The 22,418-nt window shown below is 48.6% G+C and overlaps 1 long non-coding RNA gene across 1 annotated transcript; it reads left to right on the forward strand.

The window, feature by feature from the left end:
• Nucleotides 1-10,992: 10,992 nt before the first annotated feature.
• Nucleotides 10,993-13,366, forward strand: LOC125391258 (uncharacterized). Its single transcript, XR_007229042.3, has 3 exons — nucleotides 10,993-11,142; nucleotides 11,229-11,336; nucleotides 11,828-13,366. It is a non-coding gene; the product is annotated as an uncharacterized LOC125391258 (long non-coding RNA).
• The last annotated feature ends 9,052 nt before the right edge of the window (nucleotides 13,367-22,418 follow it).

The following is a 22,418-nucleotide window of genomic DNA, read 5'->3' on the forward strand; positions in this document are numbered from 1 at the left end:
ATTTTTAATAAAATGCTGATTGGCCAGTAGCCAGGCAGGAAGTATAGGTGAGGCAATGGGAACAGGAGAATTCTGGGAAGAGGAAAGAGTCAGTCTGCAGTTGTCACCCAGAAACAGAGGAAGCCAGGCACAGAGCAAGCAAGATGTTACTGCCTCGCCGAAAAAGGCTAACACAGACAAGAATTATGAGCTAATATAAGTTACGAGTTAATAAGAAGCCTGAGCTAATGGGCCAATCAGTTTATAATTAATATAGACCTTCTGTATGTTTCTTTGGGACTGAATGACTGCAGGACCGGGTAGGACAGAAACCTCAGTCGACAGGGAAATCTGAAAGAGGTGGAGTTAAGAAGATGCTGTGTAGCTGCTGAATGAGAAAGATGCCAGAACCTCATCATCATGAGCCTCATGGTAAAATAATAGGAATGGGTTAATTTCAGATATAAGATCTAGCTAGAAATATGCCTGAACCATTGGCCAAACAGTCTTGTAATTAATATAGTTTCTATGTGATTATCTGGGTCTGGGAGGCCAGGAAACAAAGTGCAGTCTCCAATACAGATACAAGAAAACTGAAATATTACCATGCATCCTATTTGACCACCATGGGTTAAAACTGGATGAAACTAGATGTCAACACAACAAAAACAACAGAAAGTTTACAAACTCATGGAAACTGAACAACTCACTACTGGGTGAAAAACGGATCAAGAAAAAAATTAAAAACTTTCTAGAATTGAATGAAAATGAAATGACAGCAAACCCACACTTATGGGTTATTGTTCAATATTACTTTAACTATGTGAAGGTGGGTTACATTTGTTTATACTGCATTTGTTTAATTATGTAAAGACATGTTCCTCCTGTTTCACCCTGCCTGCCTAAGTCACCTGATTGGTCTAATAAAAAGCGAAATAGCCAATAGCTAGGCAGGAGAGGGATAGCTGGGGCTGGTGTGCAGAGAGACTAAGTAGGAGAAGAGAGAAAGAACGAAGAGAATGTGCAGGAAAGAGAGGGACACACCTGGGACAAGAAGCCAGCCATGGAGACAGCAGGAAAATAAGATATGCAAAAGGAAAGAAAGGTAAAAGTAGATGAAGAGAAACAGGATAATTTAAGTTCTAAGAGCTAGCAAGAAATAAGAGCTAAGGCCAAGCATTCATAATTAAAAAGAAGCCTTCACGTCATGATTTGGGAGCTGGTTGGTCTAAAAGAAAAGTCTGTCACAACGGGACATGATGAAGGTGATTCTAAGAGGCAAGTTCATGGCACTAAGAATCTACATAAAAAGTCAGATATCTCTCATGCTAACAACTTAACAGTGCACCTGAAATATCTGTGACAAAAAGGAGAAATCACACCTAATGGAGTAGATGTCAAGAAAGAAATTCAGGGCTGAAATACAGGTTAGTGTTTCTATGGGATTCCTGAGTGCAAGTGAATGAGTCTGTGCTTCTTTTGCCTTTTCTTGGGCTCTTTCCTTCTGTTTGTTCTGCTCAATTCTGATGTGTTAGATTTTGTTTTATTTTATTATACTTAATTTTATTAACTCTTAGATTCCTGTTTTCTAATGAGGGGCAGAAAGGGGATGGATCTAGAAGGGAGGGAGGTGGGGAAGAACTCAGAGATGTAGAGGGAGGGGAAACCAGAATCAGAATATCTTAGGTGAGAAAAAAAATCTACTTTAAATAAAAGGGAACATTATTATTGTTAACCTCTCCCCAGTCCAGTTAGTGCTGGCCGTATGTGAATGGATGTGGGCCATCCACTGAAGCATGAGCAACTTACCTGTGACACCCCCAGAGCACAGCACTCCCCCTTCCACAGCAGCCGTCAGTGGCCAATAGCAGTGCCGTCAGAAGTAGGGTCTTACGTCAACATCTCTTAACCCGTGTCAAAATTTCAACTGGCTAAACTGGGCAGTGGTGGTGCATAATTTTAATCCCAGCGCTCAGGAGGCAGAGGCAGGCAGATCTCTGCATTCGAGGCTAGCCTGGTCTACAAAGTGAGTTCCAGGGCAGCCAGGACTACACAGAGAAACACTGGTTTTGTTTTGTTTTGTTTTTTTGTTTTTTGTTTTAAATCCGACTGGCTTCTTGTCACATAGCCCTTCTGCAGATGCTGAAGCTGGTGTGCATCTTTCATGTCATGTCTGGAAGACGGGATCTCACATCTACGGATTTTACTTTTTCCCCTGCCAGCTCATCTGCAGTGTCCTCTGAGCTCTAGGAGGGAGAGCTTCCTGAGGACGGCACATCTGAAGGTGTGCACCTGCCGTTTCTATCCAGAAGACAGGGATCGATGTCATGGGGTGTATGCCCTCTCATGTTCACTAATTAAAACTAGCTATGTTTTATTTTGCGGTGTTTCTTTAGAATTCTGTAACAATGACAAAGATTTGAATAAATTAATGTGATAATGGGGAGCCCAGTGCCCAGGCCATTGGAAGGTGTTAATTCACGAAGTATCCACTAGGAGTCGCCATTATACACCACCAAGTGCAAAGACTAAGCTGTGTGCCGGTCAGGATTGATGGAGTTTTGGGCTGGCTCGGCTCAGTTAAGAGCACTGCTCTTCCAGAGGTCCTGAGTTCAATTCCCAGAAACCACATGGTGGCTCACGACCACCTGTTATGAAATCTGGTGTCCTGGTCTACAGACATACACGCAAACAGAACACGGCATACATAATAAGTAAATTTTAAAAAAAAGTCTAAATGGGGTGGGGCATTGTGTTACACACCTGTAATGCCAGCATATACAGCATTTGGGAGACAGAGGCAGGAGGATCACAAGTTTGAAACCAGCTTGGGCTTCACGGTGTGAAACAAGCCACACCTGTGTTAAAGCCCTGTGTACAACACGTGCTATCTCTGGTTTCCTTGATAGGTAGCCAGGTTCGTTGCCCACTTTCGCAGATAAGACGCTACTTTGGGAGACCTGAATCCATGGTTCCAAGTCATAGTCTTTCGAGTTTGTCAAGAATGGACTAATTCTGATCCCCATTTTCATTAAGGTCAGAGCTCTGTTTTGTCTCAACAAACCAAATGAGGCTCAGCTGGCAATACTGTCTGCCTAGCTTGCACAAAGCCCTGGGCTCCATCTCTGTGACTGCATGAACCAGGCGTGTTGTCACAGGCTAGAATTTAGCCCTCAGGAAGTTCAAGCAGGAGGAATAGAAATTCGAAGTTATCCTTGGTTACACCGCAAGCTTAGGTCAGCCTGAGATCATTTCTCAGTAACAACAAAACCCAAACACCAGAGCAGGATGGGGTAGGGGAGGGATCTCCAGTTCCCATGTAAAAGGCCATGGAGGCTGCACACCCAGTGTTGCGACGGCACCAGAGGATCCCGGTGCCCACTGGCAGCCAGGGTCAGAGAGTCCCATTTACAGCATAAAGACAGAGTGACAGAGATGGGTGCCCTGCCTTGACTTCTGGCCTCCATGGGAGCAAGCATGGGCGTGTATACATGTGTGCATGCACGCGCGCGTGCACACACACACACACAGAATTTCACAAGCTTCCCTCCCTGAATATCCCGCATACCCAAACTCTATCTGAATATCTGAATATGAACTGCTTCCATTGCTAGCCTACCTCATACCCAGCTCCCCAGGCAGATGGGCATCATCCTAAGACCTGCTCACCTCTCTCTCTCTTTTTAACACTTATTTACTGTGTATGTGTGTGTGTGTGTTTGTGTGTGTTTGTGTGTGCTCTGTGGGTAAAAGAAGACACTGGCAGGTGTTGGATCCTAAGCATCAAATTTGGGTCATCCACCTTGTCTTGTTTGTTTTTGAGACATGGCCTCATGTAGCCCAGACTAGCCTGGAACTTACTATGTAGCCCAGGTTGGTTTCAAACAATAATTCCCCTGCCAAGTGCTGGGATTACAGGCTGTGCCCTCACCCGTGGGTGAGTGGGCCTTTGTCTACCGTTCTTCTGCAGCCCTGGTTCAGGATATACCCTCCAGGCTGTCAAATTCCCAGTCCCCCACTTTTCTCTTGAGGCAGAGTTCACTATATAGTCCAGGCTGGCCCGAGAAACTTCATGCAAACCAGGCTGGTCTAAAACAGAGAGAACTGCCTCTGCCTCCTGTGTGCCGCCACACCGGACTGTCCCTGTACTCATAGCCAAGCCCTCCATAGTCTCCAGAATGAGCCATGCTGACTAGGGCTGCCTTCGGCTTCCACTTCAACCCAAACCCGAGTCCTTGCTGTCTCTCTGTTCCCTACAGGACAAAGTTTCATCATCGTAGACGGCCTCTCCCTGTCTCAGTTTCTGACTTGCCCCAATACTCAGTTCTGCAGACACCCGTGTCCTGAATGCTGCCCTGGGCAGCCTAAGCCTGCTGGGGATACTCCATCCCTTTCTTCTCTCATGACTCAGCCTCTGGCCACCTTTTCCCCAAAGCCCTTCCCTAACAACTGCCTGCCAGCCGCGGCCACTCCAGCCCTTTTGACTGAAGAGCCCTTGCTGAGCATAGCTTCTTCCTGGGCTGTGTGGGGACAGTCACCCAAGGGGTGGCTGCGGGAGGTGGGGCAGGCTTTGAAGCTGAGGAAAGAGGAGAGGGAGCGCGTGTGGTGGCAGCCCAATATGTGTGGGGCTCCTCCTCCTGCCTCAGCCTCTCAAGAGCTGGGATGACAGGCACCACCAATGCTCATGTGCCAGCAGACAATTTGGATAACTGAGGGAGCTTGAGAGAAGTGTGGACCCTGGATGTTAGGGACGTTTTCGTCGCGGTGACAAGGCACGACTCAGATGATCTCCTCCGTCGCATAAGCCCATTGCTCCTTTCCTTTGAAAAGAGATTCCTTCCTGCAGGTCGGGTCCCAGGTCAAGACTTCTTAAGAGAGGTCCTTTGGGCTGCAGATGGGTTCATGGGAGGATGGCTGGCTCAGGCCTGGGGCAGCCCTGCCTTCTGCAGGAACTGGAGCGTGCTGTTCTGGGCGAATCCATGCCTGGCAGAAAGTCACAAACACTGCTCAGGTCCGTGAGAGAGAGGCAGAAACTACAACAGTGCTCCAGGCTTGGGGCCCTAGGACCTTTCTCAGATATATGGGACCAGCACTTAGGTCCAGGTTAGCGTTGGGGTGAGAGCCGCACCCACAAACTCAGTATGTTCACAAGGGTACCTCAGCAGGAGCCATGTGACCTGTGCACAGAGAGAGCATCCACTCTGTCAGCTCTCGCATAGCCTGGGCTCTAGTAGAGGCCATTGTAATGGCCTGGCCTGTCCCTTTAAGAGAAAGCCCCGCCCACTCCTTCCCGAGCCCACTGAGGCAAGCTGATCTTTAGCTTCCAGCCTGAGTCTCTTCCTTTCCATCTCTCCCAAAGAAGTAGCTGCTGCCGTGGCATGGCTCCTCTCCTCTTACCCGTCCCTCCTCTTACCCCATCTCTCCTTCTCCCCTTTTCCCAAAACCCACTAAAAATACTCACTTCCTCTGCATGGCATGCCTACCCATCTCAGTCTCTCACCCACCATGCGTCTCCGTGCCTGGGAACCGCTGGCCCGCATGGCCCATGGGCCATTGGGGGGCGGGGAGGCTCCCTGCCTGGGATCTGGCTGCCTTCCTGGCCCGCTGTGGTCTGGGGACCCGTTGCCTGCTGCTTGCTGCCACTCGGGACCTGTAGCGTTTCTGTCGCTGCGCCCCTCGGGGAACCTGCAGCATTTTACTTAAGCCATAATAGCCACTGCTCCCATAGACCATGTGTACCACAACCCCCAGGACTGGTTTCTTGTGAGTCTTAGGAATGCACTACCCAGATCCCACCAGGAACCATAGCCATGCAGAGGGAAGAAAACACCCCAGATTTGTCTCACAAAGATGGAGTTAAATTGTGGGCCTCAAATGGCTACTTAATCAGGGTTCTTCATACACATAGCGAACAGCACAGTGAGCAGCCTGAGACGCTGCCTGGACAGATGACCATGAAGTGGGGGTGGAGGTGGAGGGACCTCAGGCAGTAGCTCTAGGCTCCTTCCCAGCAGCCACAAACTGGAAGTAGGCAAAGTTCTCAGAGCTTTGTTCCCTGCAACTGGCCTTTAGAGTCCATATTCTCAAGGGTTAGCCATTCAGTTCTGTCGCCAGAGCGGGCCAGAGCGGCAGTCGCACACTGGGGCACACGCCCGGCTAATGGGTGTCTCCTACAGAACGTGGAGGAGGAAAAAGACCATGACTTTAGTGACCATTTTTTTTTTCCCACAAAGCAGAAAAACCTGCCAGAGAGAAGGGCAGATGTGCCTGACTTGCAGGAATGTCTGGTTTCCACCCCAGTGTCAAAAATTTTTGAAAGGCCTTTTCTGGCTGTTTAGTGTAACTCGTGGCTCATAGGGTAATCCCAGGAGTCGAGACATAAAGGTGTGAAGGTCAGAAGTTCAAAGAGCATTTCAACTACATAGAGCAGTCAAGGCTAGGAGTGGTTGCAGTAAATCATCCGGGGGCAGGGAAAGAAGGAGGGAGAGAGGGAGAGAGAGAGAGAGAGAGAGAGAGAGAGAGAGAGAGAGAGAGAGAGAGAGAGAGAAGAAAGGCTTGGCCTCAGTCTGGCTCCTGTCTGACTTGTATCTCTCCCCTGGAGCACCTTGGATTCCTACCACACATTCCCCGGGTTTGACTCAGCTGATTTAGCTATGCCTGGAGAATCCTAGTTCATCCTGTTGTTTAACAACATGCCTGTATGAATTCTCAGACCTCCAGGCACCAACTCCTCAGACTTCTGCTGGACGATGAGACTCTGTACAGCCTGAGAGGGCTAGAATTAAATTGTTGGGTACAAATGAGAACAGTGACTATCACTGAGGCACCCTATACCAAGCTCTGGCTGATGCCTGTCAGGGCAGACACTCCTTAAGAGGACAACGTCAGTCCCTGAAGTTCTGGTGAGAAGATTCGGAAACCACATATTGATGATAGATGGCTGAAACTCAACAATGAGTGAAAAATTAATTCCCCCATCCCTAAAAAAGATGAGAACATTCAGTTTCTGGATGACTGAGATGGTGTGGGACTGAGGACATAGCTCCGTTGGCAGAGTGCTCGTCGAGATTCACAGAGTCCTGGGTTAGCTCCCTAGCACCTGGTGAAACCAGGCATGGTGGAGCACACCTATAAATCCAGAACTCAAAAAAAGGAAGCAGGAGGGTCAGGAGTTCAAGGTCACCTTCAGCGACATAGTGAGTTTGAGGTCAGCCCCTGTCTCTAAAATTAACTATATAAATAAATCATTAAGCGGCATATTACCCTACAGATTCTTTCATTGCCTATCATGTGTCCACTCCCACCACCACCACCTCGACTGGCTTCCCCCTTTCGAAATGTTCCCAGGCACTTTGCCCAGTGCACCACACATCAGAAGGACATGCATCCAAACCTGGCAACACGTTAGAAGGACATGCATCCAAACCTGGTACAGTCAGGCCCTGGTAGCTAAAGACAACAAGGAACATCCATTACTCTGGGCACAGCCAGGGCTTGGGGGTATTATGCCCAAATCAGTGGGTCCCCACAAAAGCCATCAAAGGAGATTGAGTTCCATATGTAAAAGCAAAGAGCCTTTATTTTAATCAAGTTTGCAAACTCGGTCTCTCCACAAGTCCAACGTATTGGCATATCCGGAGAGCCCCGCGCTCAATTAGAATTGGGTTTTTATAGTAGTAAAGGTGGGGGTGAGGGGTCTCTGAGGTTCAGAACCCCTGATTGGCTGACATTTGTCTAAGGGTGTCCTGGTGAAATGCTGGCAGGTGTTTCTATCTTGACCTGCCAGGCATTGTCTCAGGGTAAACTATTGAAGACTCCAGACTCCACTTAAATTGATTGATGACCAGAGTCCCAGGTGATAATAGTTGGAAGTAAAGAAATTTCCTTTGGATGACCTGCCCAGACTTAGCTGATCATGGCTGGCTCTCACAGGGGTAGCCCTGTCAACTACAAAGGGCAAAGGAATCTAGTGAGATTTACTTAGAATGTTGACCCTGAATTTCTTTGCTCCCTACATGCAAACATGATCTTATAACCCTAATGGCTACCTATAGCTATCTTTCTTTCTTTTTTTCTTTTCTTCTTTCTTTTTTTTCTCTTTTGTTTGTTTTTTGAGACAGGCTTTCTCTGTAGCTTTGGAGCCTGTCCTGGAACTCATTCTTGTAGACCAGGCTGGGCTCGAACTCAAGAGTTCTAGCACTTGGGAGAAAAGGGCAGGAGGACTAGCAGCTCAAGGGTATCCTTGGCTAATAATGAGTGTGAGGCCAGCCTGGGCTACCTGAGACACTGTCTCAGAAGGTAAAAACGGGGGGAGGAGAGAAGGAAGGAAAAAATCTGGCAAAAAGGCTTAGTGCGTAAAAGACTTGCAATCTAGGTTCGAGCCCTGGTCCACATGGGGAAGAAAGAGGAGCAGCTTCACACAGTCCTCCTGTCTTCTTACGCACACAGTAGCACAGACATGTACACACAGAATGAATAAATAAGAAATAAAACGTGATAAAATAGAATCAAACCCTTCCCTAAGCACAGGAGTTCTTGGCCAGAGTCCTTTCTGCAAGGTGACTCCTCTAAATATCAGGGGCCTTGAGTACCCCTCAGGGCTCAGAACTGGATGTCTGTGGCAGGCAAGGATCTGAGGGCTAAAGAAAAAAATTAACTGAGGCACATTACCTCTGCATCTTCTTTATTTTTCGTGCTAGGAGAAAAAGTGAAGTGAAGGGGGCACGGAGTGAAAGACCCAGATAAATCCAGACCCCTCTAGTAGGAAAAATAGAACCAAAACTCTAGCAGGAAGAGAAGAGCCAAAAATCTAGGTTAGCCGGTTCAGTGACTCTGTTCCAGGAATTCGCTGACCATAAAGTTAGATTATAATCTTGAGAATAATCTTGAGAAACAGGGAGTTACCTCCCTTGTGATTATCACTGGTATTTTCGGAATTTTCCAATGATGACCTCCCTACCCTCTTTGGATTATTGTGTTATGGTTTCTTCCCTTAAATACTCCTTCTCCCAGCTACTCGGGGTTGAACTCTACCCCTGAATGGGAAATGAGTTTCGGCCCCAGTGCACTGGTTCCTGTCCTGTCAATAAACCTCGTATGATTGCAGCAAGGACGGTCTCTTGTGAGTTCCTGGGGGGGTCGTGTTATCCCGAGACTTGAGTGAGAGTCTTCCCACTCTGGGGGGTCTTTCAGGAGAATAAGAAAAATAAGGGGAAGAAAGAAGGAGAGTAAGGGGAAGGAGTAGATGTAGCAAGGAGAATAATAAAAGCTGATCTCCATGAGATTTCTAGTTTTTACAGAAAGTTGGAAAATTCCATAAGCAAGGACAATGATAATATGCATATCAAAATCACAAAATGGGCAGGTAGAACCTGACAAAGCTGCACTACAGAACAGGTGACCCGACCCAGGGAAGAGCCAACATCCAAGGGACGATGCCTGACATTCCAACCCATTAGATAAAGCTACTAAACATCCCCGAGTCCTGGATTCACCCATTCTCCTCATCCAATCTCTTTGGTAATAATCAGCTTTGGGGATGCCCAGATTTGTTTGTTAGCAAAGGTGGGGCATGCTGCCTTCCTGCTCAGTGCCTGTCTTCTATAGAAATTTCTATGTGGTTTGTTAGCAAGTAATTTAGTAGGACTGACTCTATGCAAATTTGACTGTTAGAACAAAGGATGAATATTGTCACTGCAAGACCTTGTGGTGTGGGGGAATGGAGCAAGGTCGCTCTGTTGCCCTTGCAGAAGTCACACTACTGAGGTGTTTTGGAAATAAATCCCATTTTGAAGGGAAGACTCATGACCTCACAAGGTTTCCACCGATATGACAGCGACTTTTCCAAAAGACAAGTGTTCCCGCAGCTCTGCAAGGCCAAGAGAAAGGCAACCTGTATCCAGTTTACATGTCCTGTGGCAAGGCAGGAACTCATGCTCTTGCTACAAAACAAACCACTTAGCAGCTTATAGCAATAGACAGCACATCACACAGTGTCTGGGGTCAGGGCTCTTGGGGTGGCTGGAGTGGCCATTCTGCCCAGAGATCTGGGAAGCATCTGTCTACTCAGGCCCGGAGGTGAACTGCATGCTTCTAAGCTCAGTCAGTTCTTCAACCTATGGCCTCTTGTACGGCTGCAGTCACGGCCCTCTATCCAGTCCCCCAAAGCAAATTATCAAGAGAAAACTATACACACACACACACACACACACACACACACACATACACATGCGTGCATGCACGAACACACACCAAAACTCAAATCTTTTAGAATTCAGTAACCTTGACCTAATCTTGGAAATGGTGTGTTCTAGCTCAAAACTACTGTTTGAATACTTGTCACCGGTAGCTTATGTACTGAAAATTTACTCTGCAAAGTCACATGCTGCTAATGGCATTTACAGATGGGGCCTTAGGGAGTGAGGTGGTTTGAAAGAAAATGACCCCCAAAGGAAGTGGCACTATTAGGAGATGTGGCTTTGTTGGAGTAGGTGTAGTCTTGGAGGAAGTGTGTCATTGTGGAGGTGGGCTTTGAAGTTTTCTATGCTCAAGCCATGCCCAATGTCTCAGACCACTTCCTGTTGCCTGCAAGATGTAGCACTCTCAGCTCCAGCACCATGTCTGCCTGCACTCTGCCCTGTCCCACCATGATGATAATGGACTGAACCTCTGAACTATAAGCTGCCACCTCAATTAGACGTTTACCTTTGTAGGAGTTGCCATGGTCATGATGTCTCTTCACAGCAAGAGAAACCCTGACTAAGACAGGGAGGAAACTAGTGAAGAACCAAAGTTCCTCCGTTTTGTTCTCTGCCTCCATCTTCTGTCTTCTGTAAGCTATTTCCTGTAAAACATTCAGTCCTCAGAAATGACTAGGGGCAAGAGTAACAGGGTAGCCATCTGGAAAGTACAGATAACAGCAGAATGTTCCCACCCGAAGGTCAGCCGATAAGAAAACTTGATAAGCAACAGAGGAGGTTTGAAAACAAAATTTCTGAAAAGTCCCTGGACAAGAGCCAATCAGGATTGAACCCGTCACCCCACACTCTGCTAATGTAACTTTTCTAAGTTTTGCCTTTAAATAATGCCTTCTAGAAGGGCAGGGTATCTACCTCCTCTTGCTGCTGCGGTGCTGACAAGGTCTCTGCTGGCTTTTGCATTTTGGTGAGTCGGTCTCTGATGTAGGTGGATCTTCTTTCTATGTGTTGCTTTCATTGGTTAATTAATAAAGAAACTGCTTGGCCTGATAGGTCAGAACATAGGTGGGTGGAGTAGACAGAACAGAATGCTGGGAAGAAGGGAAGTGAAGCAAACGCCATGGAACCAGCCGCCAGATCAGACATGCTGAATCTTTCCTGGTAAGCCATCACCTCGTGGTGCTACACAGATTATTAGAAATGGGTTAATCAAGATGTGAGAATTAGTCCATAAGAGGCTGTAGATAATGGTCCAGGCAGTGTTTAAATGAATACAGTTTCTGTGTAATTATTTCAGGTAAAGCTAGCCAGCTGCTCCTTCTACAGGTCTCCCTGGTGGTCTTTTGGGGTCCAAACAGACTGGGCATAACCATTGGGTTTAGAAAAGGTCATGAGAGTAGGCCCCCACAATGGCATTAATAGTTTTATGAAAAGAAGAAAGACCCAAGGTGGCATGCTTGATGTACTACGTTCTGCCGTGTTATGATGTAGTGAAGGGTCCTCACCAGAGTCTGTTCCAGGCCGGTGCCATGCCTTCAGCACTGTGAGCTAAGTAACCCCCACTCTTTATCAGCTACCCAGTTTCTGCTATTTGCTACAGCAGTGGAAAGACAAAGGCACAGCCTTTTTGGCAAATTTTGTTGTTCACACAGGCAAATCCTGGAATAACTCAGAGTGTGGACACTAGAAGACCAGGATCATGGTGGGGGGCACATCTTGGAGGCTGGCTGCCACAGGCAACACATTTCAAGATGCCTATCAAAGCATCCCAAGAGCACTGGAGAATGGAGTGACATCCGTACGGGTAGGAGGGGATCATCTATCATCAAAGTGGCAGCCAGAAATGAAAAAAAAGCAGACAGATAGACCCTACAGGCAACTGCATCCAGGGACAGACTTGCGTGGCAGCTGGCAACCACTGTCAGAGGTCAGATGCCCAATGAAGATCCTACTGGAACGAGCAGTGACAACAGGACTGCTCCAGATGGAGATCATGGCAGCCCAGAGTGCCAAAGTGACCAGATCACCACTGCAGCAGACGGAAAGGGTGGCCTGTCTTGTGAGACCCTCCCATGGCTCATTGCCCACTTCTCTTCGACCTGTGGCAGGAAGGGTAACAGAGCATCTGCCTCAAATGAGACCTCTCCCTTCCAGGTTTGAAAGCTGTTTCCTGATTGGTTCCAGTCTGCACCTCTGTGTATACATACAGCCAATCAGGGCTCATCTGGCTCTGTATAACAGGTTGCTCAAAGGCTTTTCACAGTTCAGGTAGCTAAAGGTGGGGGCGAGGCTGTTTAGGTACTCTGGGAAGGAAGAAGACGCAAGACTTACTGGACGGGCGTGAGAGATGGCTCAGCAGTTAAGGCCATCAGCAGCTCTACATAGGACCTGGGTTCAGCTTCCAGCACCCTCATGGCAGCTCACAACAATCTGTAACTCTAAACCTAGGGGTTCCAACAACCTCTTCTGGCCTCCAAGGGCACGAGGCATGTATGTGGTCAAAAACAGCTACGCATATAACATATAAAAATTAAAAACAAACAAATAAATAGATGTTGAAGACTTTCCAGAGAAAGGTCCCATGAAAAAGCCAAGATCTATAGTGTCCACTGCAAGAATGGACGGATTGCCCAGTCTTTGGGACCTGCAGAGATGGGAAACTCATACTCTACTCTCTGCAGACCTGCACACTGGCTCTTAGGAGCTGTCCTTGGCTGGGCATCTTGAAGCCAGCTGAGAACACTACCAACCTCTCTCTATTGGTTGATACTCTGTATCCACTCTCCTGCTTGAGACCTCAGGCTCCTGTTTAAACTCTTCCTATGCAGCAATCAAAAGGTTCCCCTTCCCGTTTCCCTTTCACTGCCAGCCACGCCATTGTTGAAGTAAGGGCCAGGCTAGGACCTGGTTGGAGAATCGGCTGTCTCAAGGTGTGAGATGGAGTAGGAGGAATCTCCAAAAGCAATCACAGCCAGTGGCCACAGTAGGATAGCCTCTAGAAGGAAGCAAGAAAGTCTCTGACTGGTCAGGAACAGGTGCAAAAATCCCGGATGCACACTGTTGCTTTATATCCACCCCTAGGCTCGACAGCCAAATGCCCACATCCCTGTAACTGCCACATCACCAAGGGACATAAAGCTATTGTTCTGTTTGAGAATCCACCCCAATTATAAATGACTTTCGCTTTTCTAGAGGCTGACAAGTTCTTTCCTGATTGGTCCGTATTCTTCTTCCCTTTTGTTTGCATACACAGATCTAACCAACCAGAGACCTTAGAACTTTTATGAACCCATGGACAGTGCAAGCACATTGGTTACTCTGGCTCGTGGACAGGCTCAGACTTTAGCCAGATGGGGAGAGCGGGGATTCTCTGATTTTCAGACCTTGATGGCCCTCTCATTAGACAAGGAAAATGGAAAGACCCACTAGAAACAGACCGGCCTGAGATCTGTCATTCCAGCTGCAGATAGGGGACCCACTCCTGCTCGCCGGACTTGTTCTTCAAGGACTATTCTCTCGGTTGCATCCCCAGGTCTCCTGAGCGCTTCGAACTATAGCGCTGTCCAGTTCTTTGACTGTTGGGACTCCCAAGAGCCCAGAGCTTCTACTCTCCCACTCCTGTGGCCCTTCCCACATGGCGACCTTCTGTTTTCCAGTTTGAACTGTTCTCTTCCGTGAATGAAAAACCCTCCTTTTTTTTTTTTCACCTTTAACTCTTTACCGACTTCATCCTTGTAGAGAGCAAGACAGGAAGGAAGCCAAGCAGAAACAGAGAATCAACAGGGTGTGGCCTGGGGGAGGGGGTGGATCTGGCACCAAAGACCTAAACTAGCTCTCCAGCTTGTTGGCTCCTGATTTGTCCTTTTGAACTCTTTGATTAACAATCGCTGCCTTATCCCTTTCGCCCAAATCATTAAGTAAATGTGAAGTTCTCACAGCCCTGAGGCAGCTACTCCCAGCTGGATAACTGGGGCTAGGAACATGTTCAGGGGCTAGCTGGAAGATTCAGAGAGGCCAAGGTGACAGCTGTTTTCTGAAGAATCTGCAACTGAAGTAAGAAGCTCAAGTATGTGTGTCAAGTATTGTATGTAGCTGGACTTGCATGTATGAGTCCTCCATGTCAGCGGAGACCTCAAGCCTGAGAATGTCTCATGGATGTGCAGCTCCCCTGCACCCTGAGGAAGGGACTGGATCACGTTTGCAGAATGTGCTAAGGCTTATGAAACCAGACCTTGCTTGTTACGTATTTTTCCTTAGCTGATAAACCTCTCCACCATGCAATAATGGTTTGATCTGATCAAACCAGATCAGACCGAATTAGAAGACACCCAGGTTTAAGGGATGGCAACACTCCCAGGTGTCTCCCGCCACCACCACCATGACCACCACCACCCCAAAACACAGAGAACCAAAATACCACAGGAAAACTGGGAGACCACGAGTTCGATCCCCTGTGGAGGAGGGCAGTTTAAATAGCCTGTGGGAGGACTGGAGAGATGGCTCAGCGGTTAAGAGCATTGCCTGCTCTTCCAAAGGTCCTGAGTTCAATTCCCAGCAACCACATGGTGGCTCACAACCATCTGTAATGAGGTCTGGTGCCCTCTTCTGGCCTGCAGGCATACATGCAGAAAGAATATTGCATACATAATAACTAAATAAATATTAAAAAAGTAGCCTGTGGGAATGGGGAATGGGGAATGGTCTTGACCTTCCCTGGGGAGGGGGGTCACTGTTTGGTGGGCTGCCTTGGAGGCGGAGTCTGGACTGCGGCCACTCCCAGGGCTTGGAATGGAGTTTTCCTGCCCAACATTTGAAGATGGATGCCAGGGGTCTGGGGTGAAGCCCCCAACCGAACATTCCAGACTCTTTGTATAAACGGGTGTTGGGGAGCTGAGGTGATGCTTTTAACCAAACACTGCTGACATTCGAGTTCAGTCCCATCCTGCCTAAGCAACCACAGAGGGTGGGAGGGGCTGATAGAAAGCCTAGGCAGGCTGGCGGGAAATGCCACTGGCCCAGTGCTATGGAGCTGTTGCCTGGGGAGCTGAAATAGTCCATCCTTGGGTGAGCTCATAAAACAGAGGCAGCTGGGGCCTGGACTGCTGTTCAGGAAGTTTCCCAAGCCCTCTTCCAAGGAGAGCACTGGTAAACAATCAGAGGGGGACCCTGCGCTGGGGCTGCTTGTGAACCCTGCAGGCAGCAGACTGTAGACTAGGCTGACCTCAAACTTGGCAATCCTCCTGTCTCTGCTTCCCAAGTACCAGGATGTTGTGGGCACATGTCACCATTGTCAGCTTTCAGATTTAAAGTTTGAACTTTTCACTAATCACTTTATTTTTAGGATAAGCAAAAAAATATGCAATAGCATTTTAGAAATAGGACGAACACTGTCATGGGACCAGCTTTCCACTCCCCTCCTTCTAAGACTTCATCCCCACACAGACCTCTGACTAGCTGCATAGGCCCACAGCCTCCAGGGCCTCTCCCTTACGGCAAAGCCTGAACACAGAAGAGTCTTGTCCTTGGCTCCCAGTGCCAATGTGTGACACACTCAGGCCAAAAACAAGGGAATTTAAACTCACATGGGGGCAGGGCATGTGAAGAAATCAATTCCTGCCCTCCGTCACTGGGGTGGGGGTGGTCCTGCCAGCCATCACTGGGGTGGGGGTGGTCCTGCCCGCTGTCACTGGGGTGACAAAAGCCTGTGCACCTATCACCATCCAGTGAATGTTCTGTTATGGTGGCCACTGCGACCACCAGCCTTCAGGAGCTGCTCTGAGATGCTGCCAGGTGGTGAGGAGTATAGGCGTGACATCCTTAACTCCCCCACCAGCGATATAGTTGTTTGCTCTTCTGCCGGCCAATGGCTTTTTGTTCTTTTACAACACTAGATTCTAGAGGAAAAAAATGACAGATCTACACTTCCTCTTCACTCTGCCCCTATGTAAATATCAGCTTTGCCAAATAAGAAACCGGGTGGGGGGCTGTTCACACTGCAGTTGTCTCCCTACAGCCCCTGCTGCTCCTTCAGATCTTCTTGGGGTTACTAGGCAAAGGCATCCAGTGTAGGAAACCCGGCAAGAGAGCCTTTGGGCTAAGTCTTACCTTCGTACCTCAGATAGGAGTCAATCTCAAAGCCTCTGCCTCTGGCCCAACCTCTCCCGTTCCTGGTGGCTCAAGGGCTCCTCCCTCCCATCACTCAGGGCCCACTAGAAGGCACGAGGTTGTCCTAAGAGTCAGTGTGTCCCTGACATGTGGCTAGACTCCACAATAGCCTTTTGTTGCTGAGTGTGGGATCACATGCGTCAGACCAGGTTAACCTCCAACTTGCTATGTAGTTTGGGGTGACCCTGAGTGTTATTCCTCCTTCACGTCTCTAAATCCTGGGGTTCTAGGGAAGGGCCGCCACACATTGGGCTTCTTTTTTTTTTTTGCTGTGTGTGTATGTGTAGTGGATATACAGATTCTTATAGGTTGCTTTTGTGCCTGGAGGTTAGAGGAGGACACTGGTGTTCTATTCTGTCACTCTCGGCTTTATTTCCTTGAGATACAGTTTCTCCCTGACTCTGGGGCTAGGCCAGAGGCCAGCAAGTCCCAATAATACCCCAGTCTCCACACAGCACTGGGGTACAGGCCAACAGGATGCAGCCACAGTTAATTTTTTCACATAGGTGCCTGAATCAGAACTCAGGTCCCAACGGCTTGTACGGCTGACACCCACGCCCACTGAGCCATCTCTTCAGTCCCACTGATCCTTCTGTTTGAAATGTTAAGTCTTGTTTTGGTCCAATAAGCCTCTCCGCCAATGCAATAATCCAAATCAGATCAAATCTGACCGAATTAGAAAAAGGCCCAGGTTTGATGGATGCCAGCACTCCCGGGTGCCCCTTTCCCGGGAAAACACGGAGAGGGGAAAGGAGAACTGGGGAGAACTGTTCATTCTCTGGGGGGCAGTTTAAATAGCCTGTGGGAGTGGTCTTGACTCTCCCTGGGGAGGGGTCACCATTTGGTAGGCTTTCTTGGAGATGGAGTCTGGACTGGGGTAACTCCTAGGGGAGTGGGCTTGAAACTTTTCCACCAAACATTCCAGACTCCTTGTATATAGAAATGCCAGGGAGCTGGGGGAAAGCTTCCAACCAAATATTCCAGACTCCTTGGATAAAGGGGGGGCCAGGGAGCTGAGATGATGCTTCCAACCAAACACCTTAAGAGACGGGGAGCCTGTGACGTTCAAGTGGGAGCAGAGTGCTTGGCTTACTCACACTGATCAAACCTCTGTATGGCCGTCTCATCAAAGCCTGCTAAACTCATCTGTACCATTTGGAGGGCAGCTCTCCACAGGAGATGGACCGGTCTGAGGTTGGAAAACACCGCAGGGACCAGTGCCCCCTGGTCCAGGCCTCAGAGGGTCTTACCCTCCCTATGCTGCATGTTGGGGGCTGGGACAGCAGGAACGGCAGCTTCATCTTATTTCCCAGGTTGACTCTTGATCAGATCCCGAGGGCAACAGAGAAGAGAAACAAAAGGCTTGTGTCTTCTGAAAAGGATGTGGAAACGGATGTAGTCTGCCTCCTGTTTTTAGAACCTCCCCTTAGGCAGCTGCCACTCCCCGCACTTAACCTTCTGTGGGCTGTGAACTCACACCTCCCCCTGCTTTTAAAAGAAGCACAAGGCACTCTAGACGGCGCCAATCACGTCGAAACACAGCTACCCAGAAATAAGCAGCTATGGTCTGGAGGAGAAATGGTGGCTCACTACAACATCCGATGACAAGAGCTAGCCATAGGTCTAGCAGCAGGTTCTAGAGAAACGATTCTCAGAGATATTTTGAGGTTTCTGGGACACTCAGAGGGGGATGTGAAACGGCCTGAGCCGCGGCAAAGTTGCAGGTGCCTCTGACAGGCAAATTTCTTGCCTATTCCGCTTTGGCTCCTTTGGTTTTTTTGACTTTGGGTGGTTGGTTGTTTTTGGTTTTCGGCCCAGTTTGTCTTGGAACTCAATATGTGGAACAGGCTGTCCTTGAACTCACAGAAATCCTCCTGCCTCTGCTTCCAAAGCTCTAGGATTAAGGCATGCACCAACACTCCCAGTAGCTCGTTGGTTGTTTTTTCCCCACTGGCCTGAAACTTACTTGCTTTTTAGATCAAGCTGGCCTTGAGCTCACAGAGATTCTAGTCCTTGGGGACTAGGATTCAGACAAGTAGCTCCAGTCTCAGTTTGTTGTTTTTGTTGTTGTTGTTGTTTGTTTTGAGACACGTGTTTTACCTGATGTAGGCTAGGGTTGCTGTGTGGGTGAGGATGACCTTGGTCCTGCTCTTTTGACCTCTATCTCCCACGCGTTGGACACCTGCTGCCCCACAGCCTTTTATCCTTTAACACACGTCTGTGGGGTGTGTGTGTGTGTGTGTGTGTGTGTGTGCATGTGTGTTCGTGTAAGTGCATATGTGTATGTGTGTGTGTGTGTGTGTTGTAAAGGCCTGAGGCAGACATCAGGAGTCCTCCTTAAATACTCCTCCCCTTATTCACTGAGTCAGATGAAGCTAGAGCGCACGAGGCACCCATTTCTACCCTTTGAACGACGGAATTAAAGGTGGGCTGTTACTCCCACCCAGCTTTTACATGAGTTGGGGTTCCAAACCCTGTTTCCCACACTTGTGACGCACACTTTACCAACTAAGTCATCTCGCCCGCCCCAGCTGCTCACATTCTTAACGGAAGGAAAAGCTACACTTGATAAAAATCAGGGTGTGATGGTTTCCTTGCCAGTTTGGAGACTCAGCTCTGGGGACCACTGACAGTGAGCCTCCCTGGCAAGCCTCTTTCTGCCGCACTCCTTGGTCTAGAGAACATAATTTACTGGCTGGCAGGCTCTCTCCGGACTTGTACCCCCACCGCCTCCAGTCTAGCACTGTTTCCTCAGAACTCAGAGTTTTCAGACCGAGGGCTTTGCTGAGAGAACCTGGACACAGCTATGACCCAGCCCCCCAGTGAGCAGCTGGCCTCAGACCCTGGGTTCTTTACTCAACCCTAGGCAGAGTTCATCTAAACACAGGGGCACCTTGGCCTGTGGACTCTCAAGCACTGTGAGACCCATAGGTGGCCAGCACAGTACTCAGGACCTCCCTGTTCGTCTCTCTCTAGGGGCTCTAGCCTGGTGCCAGCGCTGTGACAGGGGATGTCACAGTGGCGTTTGGGAGGACTTAAAGCTTATTCAGAAATGCATCTCCTCAACCTCTGTGGAGGTGGCTCTCTAGGCACAGTCTCCTGGTGTTTTCTATGGATCCACAGCTTGGCTTTTCACACTGGGAGGTCAAGTTCCTGCCACAGCTCAGCCTTCAAGGCCCACCTTCCTCACTAAACTTAATGACGTCTGGATTTTGAAAATGTAGAAAACACAGCTTTTACATAAGATCGCTGTTGGAGATGGCGGTGACAGGACACGAAGTGGCTTGCTCACTCATATCTAGCTGGAACAGGAAGGAAGCTGAGAACGGACAGTAAAAATACTGAGCTAAAAACCCTAAAGCCCCGCCTCCCTTCCCCCTCTCTCTCCCACCCCCTCCTCTCCAGCTCTCTCCCCAGGACCCGGTCCTCCAGCTGAGCCTCCACTTCCTAAAGACTCCACCTTTTCCCATCAGCTAAGGACCGAATGTTCACACACATGAGCCTGTGGGGGACAGTTCACTTTTGAGTCATGTCTTAGGGAACAGGGACCCCTGAGGAGAGCGCGGCAGGGGACAGCTGGCTGGTGGAACCATCAGAACGTACAAGAGCAAAGCAGTTATGATAGTAACATCAAAGCACGGCGACCTACGTGATGAAAAGGTTTGAAATATTATGCAAATTCCCAGAAGTTGACACAGGACCATGAGCCATGCTGTTGGAAAAGAGAATTGATCGAAGCAGGATTGCCACACAGCACGATTCTGTGAAGCATCGTATCATTCAGCGGATGGGCGATGCTCTGAAAAGACTCTGAGAAATGGTCAGAAAGCGACCAAACTGGGGCTAACGTTCAGAAACACGACGTGTGGTAGGCACTTCGGAGTCCCCTGCTGCCTGCAGGACTGAGAGGGCAGATCTCCATCAGGACCCCTGGAACGGGTGGTAGGTAATAAACTCGCTTCTGTGGCTAAGTCCACACGGTCCCATCACACTGGTGCATGCCCAGTCGCACCTTGCCCTTCCCTCTAAACCTCCCACGTAGTTTCCAGGCAAGCTCTATCCTGGAAACCCAGACAGCTGAACACAAAGGATGCAAAACAGCTGTGAGAAGCCACATAGCCAATTCAGCACAAGTGAAAAAAAACGAGGGGACAGCTCACGACTATGAAACCAGTTTGTTCAAGGTCACGCCACCTGCAGGCGGTAACTGCCGAGGACGCAGTACCATCTTTGCGAATTCATGGAGACTGGGCAAAAGGGCTCACTGGGTGACTTTGACCTCTACCCAGAAGACAAACACACCCAAGATGACCTATGTAGTAAAGATCCTGGAACTTTAGCCCAAGGTCGGTGCTAGCCAAATGTCACACCACAGACCAAACAGATGCCTGGGGGTGCAAGAGTCATAGAGTTGGTGACTTTAAAAGATTTCATTTACCATGAACGAAATGCCTGACTTTTTTTTGTTTGTTTTGCTCTCTTTTTGAGACAGTGTCTCACTCTGTAGCCTCAGCTGGCCTCTGATGTACAGCAACCCTCCTGCTTCAGTCGGCTAAGTGCTGGGATTACAGCTATGAGCCACCAAGTCTGGTTTAGGACCGAACATAAACAGTAAATGAAATGTACACAGGCAGAACGCACTGAGCACGCGAGCGCTGTGGGACGGGACGCTAGCGCAGAGTTAAAGGAGCCCAGACAGAGGGCCGCGCATGTGCTTCTTAGCGCTTGCTGTGTTTCTGCAACGTCTCTGGCTTTGCGTGTATCAGCTTTTTAAACATTACACATACTCTACGGTGTGAGCAGTACCCCAACTTGATATTAGAAAATCAGGCACGGATGATTTAGTAACATAGGGGAAGAGAAAGAATTTTCTCTCTACCCTGTGTTGTTCTGAGTCACAAGGGGTCCCTAATAACAAGAGACAGTCAACCAGAGAGACAGAACCAAGATGGGTAAATCTTAAAGGGGTCACTTTAGATCATGGTTGAAATATCATCTTCCAAAAAATGGAGAGGAAGGTCATGGGACAGGCTGGTAGAGGGAGGTGGCCAGGAGGACCTGCTGCTGCCCACTTTCCAGAACTTTGGAGTTGTCTTCCTCTTCGTGGTACAGAAAGGAGGACACCTTGCAAGCAGAGACCTCTCCTGTAGACTAAACGTCCCTTACTGCCTCGATTGCAGAACACCTCTTGTGTGTGTGTGTGTGTGTATGTGTTTTAAAAACAATCACCTCAAAGTAGCCTTTGTGCCAAACAGGTGTATTTGGGGCTGACATATCCTGATCTCCCACAGTGACTTGGCGATGGTCACAAAGTCAATCAGTGAATTCATACAGCCCACACCCAGTGCCAACCCACTGGAGCCCGTCGGTGTTCAGAGGGCAAGGAAAGTGGTGGTTTCTTAGGACATTTATTTGTTTGTTTGTCTGTGTGTCTGCGTATAAGCTATGGAGTTCCTGTAGGCTGATAGGAGTTTCTTTTCTCCTTCCTCTACGTGGGATCTGGGAATTGAACTTATATCATCGGGCTCAGCAACAAGCACCTTAAATCAGTGTGCCACCTTGCCAGCCCATGGGTAGCTTCTGAGGACGGGGATTGGGAAAGCTTCGTGGAAGAAATGGCATTAGAGTTAAGTCCTGAAGGCGAAGTGAAAGACTAGCATTGGAGTGGGGTGGTGGTGGCGCACGCCTGTGATCCCAGCACTTGGGAGGCAGAGGCAGGTGGATCTCTGTGAGTTCGAGGCCAGCCTGGTCTACAAAGCAAGTTCCAGGACAGCCAGAGCTGTCACACAGAGAAACTCTGTCTTGAAAAACTAAAAAGGAAAAAGAAAGAAAGAAAGAAAGAAAGAAAGAAAGAAAGAAAGAAAGAAAGACCAGCTTTGGTTAGAGTCCATATTGCTTTGCATTAGGCCTGGCAGAAGGCAGACAACAGCAAGGAGAGCCTGGGCTCTCTCTGGTGAGCTGGCATTATTCTAAAGGAAGACAGAAAGAAGGAACTCTACACTGAAACTGTCAGATCAATTTTTGGGGGGGAGGGGGAGATTATGCTCTGTGCAGCCAGGTTGTCCATGCGATCCTGAT

This window comes from Myodes glareolus, chromosome 16 (assembly GCF_982192425.1).
Source record: "Myodes glareolus chromosome 16, mMyoGla1.1, whole genome shotgun sequence".
In the NCBI taxonomy this organism is placed as follows: domain Eukaryota; kingdom Metazoa; phylum Chordata; class Mammalia; order Rodentia; family Cricetidae; genus Myodes; species Myodes glareolus.